Source organism: Mustela nigripes, chromosome 1, assembly GCF_022355385.1.
Source record: "Mustela nigripes isolate SB6536 chromosome 1, MUSNIG.SB6536, whole genome shotgun sequence".
Taxonomy (NCBI): Eukaryota; Metazoa; Chordata; class Mammalia; order Carnivora; family Mustelidae; genus Mustela; species Mustela nigripes.
This window is the reverse complement of record NC_081557.1, coordinates 183,341,118-183,356,607: the sequence shown is the minus strand read 5'-3', so window position 1 is coordinate 183,356,607 and position 15,490 is coordinate 183,341,118. Positions and strand designations below refer to the sequence as shown.

Here is a 15,490-nt window from a genome sequence, read left to right as displayed (position 1 = left end):
TGCTATGCTAAGTGCTGTGAATTGTGTAAGACTGATGAATCACAGACCTGTACCCCTGAAACAAATAATACATTATATGTTAATAAAAAATAATAGAAAGAAAGAAAGAAAGAAAGAAAGAAAATAAATGAATTTCCTGTAGGCAGCATATAGATGGGTTTTATTTTTTTTATCCATTCTGATATCCTATATCTTTTGATTGGAGCACTTAGTCCATTTACATACAGAGTAATTATCAATAGATGCATTTAGTGCCATTTTATTACTTGTTTTGTCATTGTTTCTGGAGATTTTCTCTATTTCTTTCTAGTCTTTGTGGCTCTTGGTCTTTCCTTCCCACTCAAGGAGTTCCCTTTTAATATTTCTTGCAGGGCTGGTTTAGTAGCTATGAAATACTTTAGCTTTTGTTTTTCTGGGAAACTCTTTATCTCTCCTTCTGTGCTAAATGAAAGCCTTGCCAGTTAGTGTATTCCTGGCTAATTTTCCCTATTCAGTGTGTTGAATATATGATGCCACTCTCTTCTGTCTTGCCAAGTTTCTGTGGAGAGATATGCAGTTAGTCTTATAAGTCTTCCCTTCTAGGTTGGGGACTGCTTTTGTCTTGCTCCTTTATGATTTTTTCTTTATCAGTATATTTTGGAAATTTAATTATACTACATCTTGGTGTTGGTCTGCTTTTGTTGATTTTGATGGGAGTTCTCTGTACCTCCTGGATTTGGATGTCTATTTCCTTACCCATATTAGGGAGATCTTCTGCAATAGTCTCCTCAAATAAACCTTCTTCCCCCTTTCTCTCTCCTTTTTATGGTACATAAAAAGATGTTCAATATCACTCATCACCAGGAAAATACAAATCAAAACTACAATGAAATAACACCTCATACCAGTCAGAATGGCTAAAATTAACAATATAGGAAACAACAGGTGTTGATGAGACTGTGGAGAAAGAGGAACCCTCTTACACTATTGGTGGGAATGAAAACTGGGGCAGCCACTCTGGAAAACAGTATGGAGGTTCCTTAAAAAGTTAAAAATAGAATTAACTTATGATCCAGCAAATGTACTACTAGGTATGTCCCCAAAAGATACAAAAACACTGATTTGAAAGAATACACACACCCCCAATGTTTATAGCAGTATTAACAATCAAAGCCAAATTATGGAAAAAGCCCAAATAACCATTGAATGATGAATGGATTAAGAAGATGGTGTGTGTGTGTGTGTGTGTGTGTGTGTGTGTATACAAATGAATATTACTCAGCCATAAAAAAGAACAAAATCTTGCCATCTGCAATGACATGTAGCTACAGGGTATTATGTGAAGTGAAATAAGTCAGTCAGAAAAAGACAATATCAAATGATTTCACTCATATGTAGAATTTAAGAAACAAAACAGATAAATGTAGTGGGAGGAAAAAAAGAGACAGATGAGAAAACAGACTCTTAACTACAGAGAACAAACTGAGGGTTACTGGAGGAGAGGTGGGTGAGGGGTTGGGTTAAATAGGTGATAGGGATTAAGGAGGGCACTTGTGATGAGCATTACCTAATTGTATGTAAGTGATGAATCACTAAATTCTACACCTGAAACTAATATTACACTGTACATTAACTAATTGGAATTTAAATTAAAACTTGAAAAAGATTTTAAAAATCAACAGAAATTGTATAATTTTTCAGAAATAATTTATTCATATGCTGCTCCTTGGTTAGATATTTGAGCTACCCAAAGACTTTAAGGGTAGGCTGAGGGGAATAAAAATGTAGATTCTTTCCCTCTTGGTGTTCTTGGTACATTTATTTTTTACATTCTCACTACACACATTTAGGCATATAGAATTTGTCCCAGGACCTCCCCTTCTGGGTGAAATTATACAGGCTTAGGACTTTCCATACCCCCAGCTTTGGCAGTGGCTATATGCTCAAAAATCCAGGGGTTCGGTTTGTTCTGTTCTCATACCTCTTGATTTTTCCACATCTTCCCGAGAGTCTTGTGCACACAGCCTTCAATGAGAAGGGCAATTTGTGGGCAACCTGATCAAGGAAACCTGTACCTCTTTGAATTTACAATGCCCTCCCATCTCCATATGAGATGGCCAACCTTCACAGGAATCACATTGCTGCCAAAAGAAGTTTTGCCTTCCCACATGTGCTGTCTCATACCCTTGCAGGTGATGAGCTTAAAAGGGGCTGATGCTCTCCATATGGCAAACATATTTATGGGGTCCATATAGTGTTCATTGTTAGGTGCATCATTTCAAAATGGCCCCAGTGGAGGTAACCACCACCAAGTGCCAAGATCGCAAAACTGCTTCCTGAGCTTCTCAGGAATAGAAACATCTTCAAAAGTTGCCACTGGGAGTAGCATCTGTAGTCCAGCAATGGTAGGTGGGGCTGTCCAAGAATCTGACAGTGTTTCTCACAGTGTTGCTCAAGCCAGCGGCTGCCACATGGTCACCTGCATCTGGAAGCACAGGACTCCCCACCGAGACTCTTACATATTTTTAATTGTTAGTGAGTCACACACATTTACATGTTTATTGACCATATGTAATTTTCTTCTATGAATTTCTAGCTTATATACTTATCATATTTTTTATCAGTTTATAACAATACATATTCATCTTTGCATATCTCATGCCTAATATAGAACTTAGCACAGAGCAGTTATTCAACAAATAACACATTTTTGGTTGTAAAAATATGTTATCCATCCCCACAGGACACAGTTCTAAATTTTAATCTTGATTGCCATGAATTTACATCTAACTTTGGGAAAACCAAATTCTTGGAATCTGAAAATGCTGTCCACAATCAGACCCCTAGTAGCCCTAATACTATATATCCTAAAGTTTGAGACTTAAGAGAGAATATCTCCTATATAAAAATTTTCTAAAGAATAGACCAAGAAGAAGAGCAGGGGCCATTTACCTGATACCATTGGGAGGTACCACAAGGTTGGTCTATACCCAAATCTTGGTCTGCCAGAAGCCCAACAGCCATCTTCCTTAAAACAATCATCATCCCTTAACAAGTCTTAGAGTAATCAAGACCAACTATGTTTTCTATGGGATATTTAGGAAAATAGAAAGACATTTCCTATCAAAATTTCATTGGATTCATATTTTAAAGAAGTCTTGGTCAACCCAGACCATGCAGAAAAATCCCTAAAGGAACATCTTTTAATAATTCCTTTTAATATATATTAGTTAATGTATATAATATACATAATATATGTAATTTATATTATGTTTACTTTTAATGTTTATAAGAACATATACTAGTATTTTCTCTCTTTTTTAAATAAGGATATTTTTCTGATATTAAAGAATTTTCTAATAATAGAACCCAATCTTATAACATTGTGCCTATAAGAAAGAGAGCCTCATGTGTCTGTTGCACAGTCCTTGGGAATCATTTGAACCATTATTCAAGAGATAGAAGACCCCCTAGGAAAAAAAATCTCATGGCATTCTATTGTCTACCTTGATATACTGGCAAGTTTTCACAAGAATTATCACATTTATTCCTTACATTAACTTGTGAGAAAGAGCAAAACAAAAACAAACTATATATTTTTTAGTTCTATGGGACCATTAATTAGAAGATACAGCATGTATTTAATAACAACTTTTTGGGATATATATATATATATATATATATATATATATATATAGAAACACTCCCATATTAAATATATACATTTTAAAATGTTTCCAGATTTCAGAAAAGCAAGAAAGATATGTTCTTTGTTTGTTTGTTTGTTACTTTAGCATCAGAGAACCATGATGGCACTAGCTCTCTTTTATATGGGAAAACAGAAGTGGAATTCCTTACCTAAAGAATCAAGATACAAGTGAGTATTTCCTTGGCTCAGTGCTTTCGTATGACAGTTTTGCTGGAGCAAAGGGAGTAAAAGAAGAGTTTACAGTTTGAAGTTAGGTCAGCAAGAGGGGAGGAGACCCAGGAAGAAAGGAGGGGGAGCTGAGAATTTGGGCCATGAGCTAGTCAGACTCTTCCTGGCTGTGATTTTTGCGTTTAGCCACTTATTTCTGACCACAGGTTACTATTCTAGGCTTTCCAAGCTATAAGCACAATCTGTATGGCCTTTTCATTTTCTTTTATCATTCTGTTCCCAGCACTTTGCTCCAACTTCAGACACCAGGCATTTCCCCTATTCCTACCAGATATACCCACAAGAATGTTTGTATTTTTTTTTTAAGATTTATTTTGTTTATTAGAGATAGAGAAAGAGCAAGAGAGGCAGGGAGAGGCAGAGGGAGAGGGCAAGAGACTCAAGCAGACACTTCATGGAGCACAAGCCTGATGTGGGGCTCAAGCTCATGACCCTGTATCGGGACCGGAGCAGAAACCAAGAGTCGGCTGCTCAATGGACTGCACCCACACGTGCCTCAGAATGTTTGTATTCTAAGAGAGACTGAAAGACTCTTGACTTGAAGAAATAAATTTCCAATGGTACAATTGAGGGGTTATGATAAATAGTAGGAAAGACATTTTTGGCTAGATTCAATATGTGCCCTTAGAGTTATAACTAAAGACATACAAACTGTGACCTTGGTAGTCTCCTTAACAAATGTGCCAACTTGTCCTTCGGTGGTGACTGGATGGCTTATTTAATGGCACTGTCTTAACGGCAACAGCTGAAATTCTGTGTAACAATGCTTCTCTCACAAGGATTTGCAGTGCCCATTTTAGCTTTGGAATCTTGCAGCCATTGGCCTCTGCCCTTAAACAGCCAAGCCAAGACAGGCAATCCAGAGCACAGTGGCTTAAGAACTCAGGTTTGCTTCAGAGAGCTCTGCCTTCTTCTCTCAGGGGTCCTAATGTTGCAGTCTGAGCATCAGCCAGCACTCAAGCGTAGGTGACGCATCCAGGGGCGTGGAGTTGTCCCTGTGATAAGGAAGAACTCAACAGAGACGTGATTTTCCCTGTTGTAAATTCTGCCACGATCTGCTGCCCAATTTCCTTTCCTCTCAGCCCAGCATTTCAAGAGAATAGAGACTCTCTGTCTGATAAAGTTTTTTCTTTGCCCACATGAAAGGGTATGAAGCAATTGCAAGCTTGCTAAAGTGCTGTTGTCTGTGGAGATAACCACAGCTTCAGTTTTTGGGCCACCAGCCCCTATGGCTGCATTTCTTCCTACCATCCGTTTGAGCAGGAACAGTAGTTTGTGCCAACTCCAGAACTTCAAGCATGTCATTTCTGAAACCACAACAAGTCTCTTGAGCTTCCTGAACAAAGGGTTCATAGTGGAAAGCCCTGAAGTTCTTTTGGGCCTCCTAAAACCACAAAGCTGATTACTGAACAAAGCCCCAAGCATCTGAACACATGGGTGCCTTTCTTGGAGCTCATCTCAGAACATGAAAAACAGTTGAGAGCAGTGACTAGGGAAGGGCTGGGGGTGGGGTAGAGAGTCTGCCTTCTCTGCTCAGATCAGTAACACCATCTAGACCATCTGCACCAGTGATGGTTCACAACTCTGTCAAGCAAAAGGACGCCCTTGTAATATCAAATCTTAACAATTGTATTGTTAGTAGAATCTAACTAAGAAAATATATAATGAGGAAATGCTAGTTTGAACTCAGTGTTCTTTTACATAAATCTATATTTTGCTAGTTCTAGTCATCCTTACGTTTTTTAAAAATATTAGTACGTTTGCACAAAACATTAATTTTCCCTCCTGAGATTATGCATTTAGAAGCTAGATTCGTGGACACTTTGCAATAGCTCCATGGACCACTAGGGGTCCCACCAGAAGCTAGGAAACACTGACAGATGGAAACTATTCATCACTGCAAGTACTCAACTACACCCAGTAACTGCAAGCCCTTCTGGAAGAGAATCGACTATGCATTTGGATGCCTCACAGTTCGGTGTTTATTTATGAGTCTAAAATTTATAGGATAAATTCCTCTTGGAATCTAATGTCAGGAACTATCTTGAGTCATTTAAAACTTTGCCTCGGTTTTATTGAGATAGAATTTTCAAACAACATTGTGTGAGTTTATGGTGTCCAGCATGTTGATTTCATACATATGGTAAAATGATTCCCACCACAGCATTAGCTAAAAACTCCAGCCAGTCACAGAAACTATGTGAAGGACATTGTATTTCCTCCTCTCGTGTAATGCACACTCCATTATTTCCTGTATTTCCAATTTTTCCTTAGCTAGGAGGAAATTGAGAGCTAAATGCCATGCTCAGTTCTGACAATCACCTGGTGCCTCTGTCCCTGAACTTTGTGCTTACTCCTCAGCATTGTTAGTTTTCCTTTTTATTTTCCAAGCATCTCTCTAACTGTGATCTTCATGACAGGCCTCCTCACCTCATGGAAATTAGAGAAGCATAAATTATAAACAAGCACCAAGGCCCTCATTTGGCTGTCAGCCTCCAAGGAAGTAAAAAGAGTAAATTGCTCCCCAGAGGAATTTCTTCTGGGCCACTGAGCTATTCTGCCATCTCCTCTGCCAAGTGTCCGTGTGTGGACTAGTATCATCCAGACTCCTAGGCCACACTTCTCCAGGATGATAGGGAGCACAAGGATATTGGCGGCTGAGAAGTGTGACTCACTCTCACAACACCGACCCTTCACAAGGCCTCAAAACAAAGCAAAATGAAACAAAACAAACCAAGCAAAATCGAAGGAATTCAAGAGAGCTGACAAAAACAGATGAGCAGCAAAAGCAGCTCCTACAAGATCCCAACGGCTACCGCCAACATTCTCACTGGCGGGATCTTCTGACTACTCTTCCAGCAAACTTTTCCATTTTATTTCTTATCTGACCTGTTGTCCCTTGCCTTGTTGCAGTCTTACCTGTTTTCCTTCATTCCCAACCGGCCTCTTTCTGTCGCTGTACTAAACCATCTTACCACCAGGGAGCAGTGCAGTTACAGGAACTGGCTCAAGGGGTTTGCAGCTCTAGACTAGGAAGTATTAGTGATAAAATTATTCCATAAATTTGTCTTTCTCCATGATTTTTTTTTTTTTTACATTTCCACTTTACACTTAAATTGAGGTGATATTCCCACTTGTAAATCGACATTCATATCAATGTTTTAATAAATAGGACTGTCTTGGATTCTGTCAAAGTCCTCTTTACTGTAAGATGCCATTTAACAACAGTTGGTGCTATGACTTATATATCAAAATACAGACCCAGAGGCCATTATATTCCACTTCAGCTTTCTTTGGGTACAAGCCACAAAGTTTTAATAATGAAGTATTTCTTAGAATTAAACCCCTTCAGATAGTGTTGTCAGTTTTGCAAGGTAAGGGGTTCTCTGAACTTGAAGCTATTGTCCTGTGGGTAAGAAGTACTTCCAGTCTGCTCAGTAAGTGCCCCCTTTGTTATAAATAAAGACCCTTGGAATTTGATCTGAGTGTTGGGGTTCTCGTTAGACCCCTCTATGGCAGCTTTGACAGGCTCCAGCTTCTACAGGGAACAAAGTGACTCCTAGCCCTTGCCTCAGGGGCAGGGGCTTTATTCCATTATCCCTAAGCATCTTCTATTACAATGTGCATATACTATTTGCTTTGCTTTGTTTTTAAGAGTTTGTTACTATCAATAAAGGTACTGGCAAAGGAGGGTAAGTATTATGATACACATAGCCACTGCGCAGTCATTAATTCAAACTGTGGTTACTATTTAGCCCTTAAAGACCAGAGGATTACTAGGCATTTCCCAGAAAACAGAGCTAAAAAATAGGCCAGCAGTTCTTCTTCAGATCAGAAGAAAGCACCAGTCACTACCAAGGAATTTGGCCTTTGCTCCTCAGAAAGAAACCTGAACTGACGAAGAGACTTAGGATTTCACTAAGGTAGATGGTTCCAGAAAAAAGTGTTGAGAAATATTTGAAAAAGAAAATAAGAATGATTTGATATTCAAGTATGGTGAAATTTTTCAGATATCTTACATTGGTATATAAAGATTCAGTGAGACTGGAAGAACTAGACTTATTGCAGTGACTATTTCACAATACATACAAATACTGAATTATGTTGTACATCTAAATTTAATTATAATGCTATTTGCCAATTGTATCTCAGTTTTTTCAAAAAAAAGTTGAACTTACTGAAAAAAAATATTGAAAAGGTCAAGTTGCTGGGTAATTAAGGGCAGAGCAAAGGACACAAGCACCTCTGTCACCTAGGTTCTATGGGAGGATAGGAACATAGCTTAGATGGGTGCCTTATTCCAAGATACAACACCATCTCCTGCCGTAAAAATGGGAAGTTGGTTTTTTTTTTTTTTCCCTTCAGATAAAGTCAATTAGCTAGCACAGAGCATCACTCTACTTACCAGGTAAAGTTAGGATAAACTACATGTAGCAAATGTATCAAACTGTCTTACTTGAGGACTAGTCATGGCTCATCTTAAAGATATGTATGTAACTGGGGATGAGATCTTTTTGTCTCTGAAATCTTTCAGCAGATTGCCTGTGATGTGCATTCAGTTTTAATGTTTATTCAACAATGAAACGGTTTTCTTTCCCTAAAAGACAAGAAAAAGAAAACAGTTTAGGAAAGAATACAAAAGGAGGTTATGGGGGGAGTGCACTCAATATGGGCACTGCATTTATACAGGTGCCCTATGAGGTAGGTACTATTTTTACTAACATTAAAACTCTTATATAAAGGAAAGAATGAGTGAGGAAAGGTAAGTAATTTTCCTTGAGTTTCCCTGTGAAAGACACTGGATTCTAATCCAGCCCATGTTCTTAATGCTACCACCCTTTCTGACTCCAGAGTTTGCATTTCTAACCATGATGCTGCCCTGTCTCCAGAAGGGAATATAAATCTAGACCAATTTAAGGAAAGACAAGACAGAGGCTCAGGGAGGTGGTCCTGGATCTAACTTCTCAGCATTCCTGCTACACTGATAGATGAGTACAATTTATTTTAGCTTCTCTGGTAATAAGTCTCTCTTATTTTATTCCAGTTCTATGTGCTTGAGGGTCTTTCAGAACAGACATGGCATTACTTCTCAAGTGAACCAGACTTCAGCATAGAGAAACCATTCAGTAGATATATTCAGTTTTGTGACCAAAACTTGGGAATAATGATATCTGTAAACAGTTTGATGACAAGTTCTCCTCTGGAAACTAAAATAAATAACACCCATCTTCATCACTTCAGTCAATACTATGTAAAAAAAATTGCACACATTATGGAAGAAGGCAAGCATACAGTTTAGTGAGAGGAAAATCATCATCAAGCATTTCTGTTTAGTGAGAGGGAAATGTCTGTTGAAAGAACTCACGTCAGAAACAACTGTGGTGGTTCAGAATTGTTATCAGAAATAACTGCAGATACATACAATGAAGGGAATCTTAACAATTAATCTCACCCATGTATGGAGGTTAAGGAAACCACAAAGACGGAATAGGGAAGCTGTAGATTATACTAACTAGATAACAATGGCCACACATTATTCCACAAGGGTAAAATTTCAATTTAACCAGAAGAGTAAACCCAGTGTCACATTAAATGACCCAGAATTATCATGAATATAGACTATTAGGTCATGTAGAACTGACTTGGTGCATATCCATACTCTTAAACTCCTGTGTCTGATTTGTAAATTCTTTTTCGTTCTCTTGTTGCTGACAGGTTGCAGTGATGTGCCTGTTTTGAGCATTTACTACCTGTGGTAGACACATCGTGTGAAGAGTGCCTAACTCCCTGTGGTCACCTCAACTTCTTCCCGATACAAAGGAACAGGATCCTAGAAGAAGCAAAGTTTGCTTATAATAACCTAGTGCGTGGAAACAGCTGATTGCATGGACAGCCCACCTGACTAGGCTGATCAATGGTCCCTCCCAGGGAATGTGGAGTCTGGAACCAGAGTGAGTGTTAAATTCTCTGTGAGTCTGTGACTGTAATACATATACTTGAGAGTGATGAGAAGCCATTATATGGCCTGTACCCTATACCCTATGTAAAGTAGATGCTTAAGAAATAAGAGGCAGTGAAAAAGTGTGCAAGGATTCACAAAGAACTTCTCGTTACCAATTCCATTCCTTCTTGAGGTCCAGAACATTCCTGTCCTTAGGTTCTATAAGACATTACCAAATTTTGATAATAATCTCTGCTTTCCCCTCCTAAATTGGTATAGTGGACATCTGTTGATGCTTCTCATCATCTATTCTTTATTTCTTCCTCCCTAACAACTCCCCTAATTTCTAGTTATATGTTCTTTAAGATTATTTATTTATTTATTTATTTATTTATTTATTTATTTATTTATTTGACAGAGAGAGACAGAGAGAGAGAGAGAGAGACAGTGAAACAGGGGACACAAGCATGAGGAATGGGAGAGGGAGCAGCAGGCTTCCCATGGAGCAGGGAACCTGATGAAGGGCTTGATCCCAGGATACTGGGATCATGACCTGAGCTGAAGGCAGATGCTTAATGACCACCCAGGTGCCCCCTAATTTCCAATTATATGTTTTAATTAGAACCAATCCTAATCCTTGGCTTCAGAGTGGGCCCAGACTGAAGCCCATCAGAGCACCCCATTCTCCTGTATAGAGTTATTGATGCAGAAGTGAGCACATGACCTCATTTGTTCTAATTCAGTTTAAAAGAATTTTCTAGGAGGTTTTGAGAAAAAAGTTTCCTTTCTTATTCTTAGGACTTAGCAAAAAAGATGGCCAGTGGACATAAAAGAGATATTTAACTGTCAGGTGCTTCTGACAATTCCTTACAACTGTAAAGAAAGTCAGATTTAAGATAAAGCCAAAACCATGCAGGAAAAAAGAAAAGAAACTAGGTCCTTGGTGAGAACCTGGGTCACACTTTGTCTGAAGCCTGTAGACATGTCACTTTCATGTACAGTACTTTTTTTTATTTTTAAAGTCTATTTGAGTTATATTTTTAGTTGTAATGAACAACATGCTAATTAATAAGCACTTTTAAGTTGTTTGCAACAAAAGAACAGTAATTTTGTAGTATTCAATGACTTAATCTGAGCTAAAGTATATGAAAGAGTCAGAATAATTGGACATTGAGGAGAGACCCAAGGAAATCTACTAAATAAAGTACTCATGCGGTGTGTGTGTGTGTGTGTTATTAAATATTATTTTTACTTGTTCTGAGGCCTTTGGGGGTTACTTCCTGACTTTTTATTTTCTCAAAAAGCTAGACTCTCAAATAAAGGAATGCAGATAAATCCCAGTATATTTTACTGACAGAGGAGCCTTTAGAAAATGAACTAATTCAACATCCTCATTTTATGCGTACCATAAAAATTACTGCACACCCTCAAACACAAGTGTAGCAGGCTTTGGAATAGAACATTTCCCCTTACCTTGAAATTTCAGCTAAAATACAAAGCTACATTCAATAGTCACTAGATAAATCCCAGCATGACTTGCTGAGAAATATCCAACCTAGTTCAGTGACCTTTACCCCCAACACCCCCAACACACTGTATAAAAGTAAACTAAGAATTCCCCAGGAAGAGAATTCTTTGCAGAGTTCGTAGTAGAGAAGGTATTTCCCCTATTCTCCGTGTGAGGAAAGATATGAGCTACATGTTCCCTAAGTGCATTTGGGAGGCCTCAAAAGAAGTTTTTTAGAGGCAAGTGTTACCTGCCAGAATAGAACAGGTTCTCTGACCCCACATCTCTTGGTTTAGCACTTGCCATGTGCTGTTAACACCAGAGTGCCCAGGTGGATGAGCTTTGGGATCAAACTCAGGTGTGCTCCCAGGAGCTTAGGGGCACATGTGAATAAGAAAAAAGAGTAGCCGAAGAGGGTAGGTAGGACAAGAGGAGAAAGCAGCAGTAGGACTGGGCAGAGCAAAGATGCCAAATGTTCGCCAGGCCAGTTTCGGGTGAATAGGTGGTGGAATGGTCACATTAAGAGCCATTTCTAAAGGGCTCCAACCCAAAAGTCTGTCCACTGGAGTGAGGGAATCATGGCAGAACAAGGTCACATGTGGTCACCACCAGGGATAGAAGCTGATGAGATATCACAACAGGTCATAGGGAGAGGAAATCACCTAAGTCAAGAACCAGGGCAAGTGGAGTTCTCTGAGGAATTCACTAATGTGTGCCACAAAATGGTCAGTATTTGAATCCCTGTGTGAGACAATATAGTCAACAGCACCAACTAGTTAAAGCATTATGCTTTACTTCTTGGCCCTCTTCTCTCCCTGGCCTGAAGGAGCCAAGTGTAGCAAAAATGTGTGTTTGCAAGAGGAGAGAAAGGACAGAGAAAGAGAAGAATATCTCATTCCCTTCTTCCCCGTGGTTGGTTTAAAACCATGAGTCAATTCCAAGCTGGCAGGTAGGAGGAGGTTTAATTGGATGAAAGATTTAAATTTTGATGTTAGACTAAGCTGTCCTTATTAGTGGAAAATAGGAATTGTTCTACTATCCCAAAATGACTGAAAAAAATTAGAATTTGCCTCATATATTATTCAGACTTTGGAGATGGAGAGTTGATACAGTATTCGGGGGCAGTGATGGGAGAAGAATAATGCTGTTATGCCTGCTGAATAAATCTGTGATGATAGTTTTATAAATATAAACATATACACAGCAACATTTATATTTTGAGAGAAATAAGCATGGATCAATAATGATGAACACTGTCATTAAGATGGATATAAATTTCCTGTCTCAGAATAAAGACACTGAGAACTAAATAAACAGCAACAACAAAAATCTACTACTATTGTATAATTCAGAACCCATTGGAAATCACTACACTAATTTCTTTAGAGACCTTTATTTTTTTTAAATACTTTATTTATTTGACAGAGAGAGAGAGAGAGATCACAAGTAGGCAGAGAGGCAGGCAGAGAGAGAGGAGGAAGCAGGCTCCCTACTGAGCAGAGAGCCTGGTGCGGGGCTTGATCCCAGGACCCTGGGATCATGACCTAAGCCGAAGGCAGAGGCTTAACTCACTGAGCCACCCAGGCGCCCCTCTTTAGAGACTTTTAAATTTCATTTTGCACATAGAGATTTTTTTTTGCCACATCTTTGCTGCTTTTCATTCTATAATGTAGTCATCATTGTTACACTTAAACACAAAATACAATTTATAAAGTTTTGTGGCTCAGATTGGCAGTAGGTGAAAGACAATTAAGAGATGTATTATAAAGTCTTTTAGAAAAATAGAAAATTGTAAGCTCTAGGTGTTTTGCAACACTAAATAAATGGTACATACTCCATTATCATTAATAAATAAATCTGCCTTCCTCACTATGAGTTTAATGAGCTTACAAAGAAATATAATCGTTTTCTTCAGTATTTAATCCTGTTGATCGTCTTCCTCTTTCTTCCCCGTTGGTTCCATGATATACCCTGTCCTAATCCTCCTCTTACTCTTCTAATTTTGGCTTCTTTGTCTTTTTCTTCAGCACTTCTTTCCTTTTTGACCCCATGTTTGTATTAGTTAAATTACATTCAGTTGAAAGTAACAAAGACTCAACTATAGTGGTTTATACACACAAGGGTTTGTTTTCTCCAATAAGAGAAAATCTAGTTATAGAATGTCCAGAGCTGGTATGTAACAGCTTTAGGAAGTTAACAGAAATTCATGTGTCTCTACTGTTGTGATTTCCTCAAGGCCACCTCATGACCAACCTGATTGTTAGCATTAGCCATTACCTTTGCATTCCAAGCACCAGGAAGGAGGATTGGATAAAGAGGCCTTGCTCTGTCCTTGACGTCCCATGCAACACTATGACAAAAAATGATTGGCCAGAACTAGTCATGTGACCAACAGCTCTATGGTACACTGAGAAATGCGGTCTTTTATTTCAGGAGGTGATGTACTCAGCTAAAAGTTTGCCTTCTCTTACTAAGGAAGATAGAGGAATGGATGCTGGGTTGGTAGTCTCATCAAACCTTCTTTTACCTCCCTCTGTATTCTGCATTGGTAATCTTACCCAATCCCACAGTTGCATGCCCAACCTCTCAAATCTCCAGCTTTATTTCTCTTCAGTTTTTCCTTTCCCATTTATGCATTCCTTTTTGACTTTTCCACCCAAACATTTCTCTGGATTCTCTAGATTTTAACCAGACCTATCTCAGATTCATTATGTCTAGAACCAAAGATATAATCATCTTACCAAATCACCAAGCCAGCTTCTACACACTACTCACCCAACCAGCTCACATAAAGCACATAAAGCAGTTTCCCAAACCCTCTCAGCATCTACGGCCTGTGGGTTAAGCAGCTTACTGTAACTCATTTCATGTTTCACATCATGATTTACTTCTGTTTTTAGGTGATTCCCATAACCACTTTGAAAAAAAAAATCAGGTTTTTGTTGTAATTTCTGCATTAGTAAACCTCCCCAAGTGCAGGACCAGTCTGTTTATTATTACAGTCTGTTTGTAACAATAACAAACTAGCCTATTTGTTATTACAAAATAAAATAAGCATCAGTGCCTAAAAAGATGTGAAACAAATGACTGGAAATACAGTTTTGCAACCAGTTCTGGGTTTTTACCAATTTTCTTCTTAGTCAAATTGTTTTTAGCCCAATGATCTGGCATGTGCCACATGGCTTTGTTGGGTGGAGTGATGGTGCAGTAGGAGTCTTTTTTGCTAAATTCATTAATACAAATTAGAAGCTGTCTACCAGCTCAGAGAATTTCTGTTCATATAACAGTTATTTTTACCGCAACTTGGTGTACAAAAAAGCCAAGAAACAGCAGCATCTTCTATATGGCAAACAGAAATGTGCGGGAGGAGAGAACTATCCTTCACATAGGAAGAAGATAAATCTCAGTATGTTTGGGAAGGAGAAGGAGAGGGGAAAAATGAAAGTGAAGAAATCTGCTTCTGGTTGTCAGAAGAAGCTGGGATTATAAGTAGAGGCTCTAGATGGTAATGTTAATGCCTTTCTTTTATGGCTACTAAGGAGATACAGGCTGCGGTGAGTAAAATAACATACCAGATGTCCTTTGTCCACTCCATTGATATCCAAGGTCACTGATGCTGAAGGCCCTTGACTTTATCCATCCTGCTTAATCTCTCTGTAGCATAGTATCAGGCACAATAAATTGCACTTCTCCCTTGGCTTTCAAGAATTGAGAAACACTCCCATCTGATTCTTCTCCTACTCTAGTCAACCCTTTTCAGTTTTATTGCTAGTTCCTATTTCTTAACCCTTTTATTAGTACTGCAGTTTCCTGCGATTAATTTTCCACTTGCTTTTCTCCCTTTTCTTTTCCTGCTGATCTAATTTGTTTCCATAACATTAACTTTATGCATCAATGATTTCCAAATCTACAGTCCAATCTAGATTTCTTTCTTATCTCTGGACCTATACTTCCTTCTACTAGATATCTTCTCCTGAATAATTTACAGATATTTGAAGTTCAACATGTCATCTTTCTCTTTAAATCTGTTATTGCCCTTGAATTTTCTATCTTGGTTAATTTTGTGCCACCCACCCAGTCACCCAGGCTGGAAAGCTTTGAATAGGGAGCCAAGATCCCTATGTCT

General features: G+C 38.5%; 1 long non-coding RNA gene and 1 pseudogene across 2 annotated transcripts in view; both read right to left on the bottom strand.

Moving 5' to 3' along the window:
- The window catches only part of LOC132014412 (uncharacterized), a 75,080-nt gene extending 59,896 nt beyond the window's left edge, over window positions 1-15,184 (bottom strand). For both annotated transcript variants that reach the window (XR_009403315.1, XR_009403316.1), the window contains exon 1: window positions 14,937-15,184. This is a non-coding gene — a long non-coding RNA (uncharacterized LOC132014412). The remainder of the gene's footprint in view (window positions 1-14,936) is intronic.
- LOC132008160 (large ribosomal subunit protein uL16m-like) lies at window positions 1,816-9,681 on the bottom strand (annotated as a pseudogene).
- Window positions 15,185-15,490: the final 306 nt, after the last annotated feature.